Source organism: Galeopterus variegatus, unplaced genomic scaffold (genome assembly GCF_000696425.1).
Source record: "Galeopterus variegatus unplaced genomic scaffold, G_variegatus-3.0.2 Scaffold763, whole genome shotgun sequence".
Lineage (NCBI taxonomy): Eukaryota > Metazoa > Chordata > Mammalia > Dermoptera > Cynocephalidae > Galeopterus > Galeopterus variegatus.
The window spans coordinates 483,873-486,843 of record NW_007726874.1 but is presented as its reverse complement, the minus strand read 5'-3'; the positions used below and the strand labels follow the sequence as shown (position 1 = coordinate 486,843).

Sequence of the window (2,971 nt, the reverse complement as noted above, 5' to 3'; positions counted from 1 at the left end):
CAGTTAGTCAGAGATGTAAAATAACATGCGTTTTATTTCATTGTGCAGGTCTGACCGAGTGCCTCATGGAGCATGGTCAGGCAGTGTGAACAACAGTAGCTTGAACGAACAGCTGAAGGACACAATAAAATGCCTGAGGACAAGCAGAATATTTAGATTCTGCAATCTAGAAACCAAAGAAATCAGTACTGGAGCTCTCAAAGCACAAAAGGATGTGTTAATCCAACTTCTCTGAATCCTCCTCACATACATCTGCTCGTCTTGCCAAACACTCACTCATCGGCTAGTTTCCCACATTGCTAGCAAAGATATAAGCACCTAAAAATATGGTTATGTTAGCTGTCCTAAGAGTTTTACAGGGAAAAGGGGGTCTTATATTCCCATTTCCTCTCTTTTCCCACTATCAAGTTGAGTTGGGGCAAGTATTATGTCTAGTCCAAACAATTACCTCTAGTCTCCAATGTCAATACCAACAACATCTTTTAAAACACAGTCATAATAGGCCTAGAATAACACTGGGCTCAAGAGAGCTTCCACTTTCTTCTGGAACCAAGCCTCAGTGTCTGGATTAGTAACAGCCTCCTAACTAGCCTCACTGCACCAGCTCTTGCTCTATTCTCATTCCCTATCCAGTTTGTTCTCTTCTCTGCCGCCACAGGAATCCAGTTCAGTCTTGGCTGATCTCTCCAGATCCTCCTCCTCTGTGATCAAACCATATGAACATCAAACTATATGAACCACACACTCCCTCTCTCCTAGGATCCTTTGTTCAAGTTGCTTCTCCCCTTGGAACACTCTCCCTATAATTGCCTGACATGGCACATATTAGGTGCTCATAACCATCAGCTGAATTGGGGAGTGGGGCAGGGAGGAAGGAAAAGAAAGAAATAATAAAGAAAGAAAAAGTGTGAAAATCAGAAACACATTGTTAGAGGGTGAACAAAATCAATGCCATTTTGTGCCCTTCCTCCCATGTTGACTCCAGTATAACCTCACTAACCAGTTACAACTTAACCTTAGTGCAAGCTGTAAAAGGAACATAGGTTTCAGGGAATAAATGATTATAGCAGATGGCATCAGTGGTCTGAGCACTACATCACAAGACCCCCTGCCTCATGAATCCCAAGACTCCTGGTGAATGAAATTATCAACTTAAGTCGTATATCTCTGAGTGGACCTGCCTGCTTTCTTCTTTAGTCTCAGAATACCTTCTCAATTTGAAGGGCATTAAACTTTAACTCCCTCCTTGCACACACATTTCATGTTTACATTTGGTGTAAATTAGCTTTAACCTGCCATGTAAACTTTATCATTTTAGAAAATTAAATGGTTTCCAATTAGCCTCACTTTCCAATAATAGCAGAATACCCTTGACCACTGCACAGAAGTGCCCAGCAAGGAGCACAAGCCTAGAAACCACTCAATGAGAACCTAATATCAAGTAAGAAAGCTGAGCTTCATCTGAATCTTTTCTCTAAAATGATCTCATAAACTTGGCACAGTATATAATGTCAAAATGTCTCCCAATGAAAGAAAACAAGCCAATATATCCCATCCCACAGCATACTCTGATTTCATTCACAGCTTATTGTTAAATGACCCACTTCTGCTAAATGAATTGCGACACCCTCACCGTGTTAGTCAGCTGAATCTGTAAATGTGAAAGTCCTCTGAGCAAAGTCAATGCCATCAGACAACTGGGCAATAGGAACACCCTATTTTTATAGATGCTGTCATGGCTATGGCATGCACTGAGTGCACAAGAACAGCCAACTCCAAAGTTGGCTCAGATACCTCCTAAAGGCTTATTCACATTTCAAAAAAAATGTATGTATTTCATAATTCCACACAAGGCAAATCATGCAACTTTTATTTAAAACATTTTTTAAATACTTACATAATTTATTAAAAAGTGTTATCAAATTTATTATTTAAATGATTTATGTAAAAGTGGAAAAGGCAAATCTCTGAAGTTAAGAGAACTAGGATAAGTAGCTTAAGGATATAATGAGGATTAAGGAATAATGAGAAATCAAGCTGACAGAAAGCTGAGCTGTTTGGTGGACTCCCTCATGTCTCTGCTGAACAAACTGATGCTAAAAGAGGTGACATAAGGTGCCTGGGTCTCACAGCATGCTGGTAGGAGGCCTAGGGTATGAACCCAGGTCTCCTAAATTCCGGCTCAGAACTTACCAACAGAGAGTGAAATTTCTCCTTTGCATTTAGAAAACAAATCTATCCCTACAACTCAAAGCAGGGTCACTCAGTGGGTGCCACTAACCTGGCTTCCCTTCAGAGCACCCGCTGCTGGGGAAATGGCTACACAAGTGTAAGTCATGAAAGAGCATCCCCTTGCTTTGCCTCAACTCCTGAAGTCAAGACCCTTTCCGCCAGAGCTTCTCAACCTCTACATTGACAGGTGGCTAACACACAGCATACCATACATTTTCAGAGGAAGATACACACCTGGACCTCTCACATGAACTGGACGTCAAGGTTCGTAAAAACTTTCATCACTAGACTAGAACAGACCTCTTTAACTGACAGGCTTTCCCCTCATGGAACAGCAGATTTGCTCTGGCATTATGTTCATTATGTTCTCTTCCTCTCTCATATCAGAGCTATTCTTGGTAATGCTTTTGAAATGTATCTGTAGTAAGGTGTAAATAACCAAAATTAGCTTCAAGAATTGGTTCCTCCCAGGAGTATTTCTGTTCCAACAGGTTGGCCAGGTTTTAAGCTAACTATGGAAGTTGAGGAATACAATCAGCACTCTGTCTGACACAACAGATATTCAGTAAATAATGCTGAAGAAATGAGTGGGAGGATAATGGAGGTGGGACCATAGGAGGACGGAAGGCAGCAGCCTGCTATGGCTGTGCAGGAGGCCTATGTCCAAAGGAGAGAAAGAAGGTCCTTAAAAAGTTTTGAAAACAGAGCTCTTCTATTCAGAGGATGGTTACAGGATGTT

At 41.2% G+C, this 2,971-nt stretch overlaps 1 protein-coding gene across 1 annotated transcript in view; it reads right to left on the bottom strand.

Annotated features, from left to right (window-relative positions):
- The window catches only part of DST (dystonin), a 447,950-nt gene that overhangs the window by 211,313 nt on the left and 233,666 nt on the right, over nucleotides 1-2,971 (bottom strand).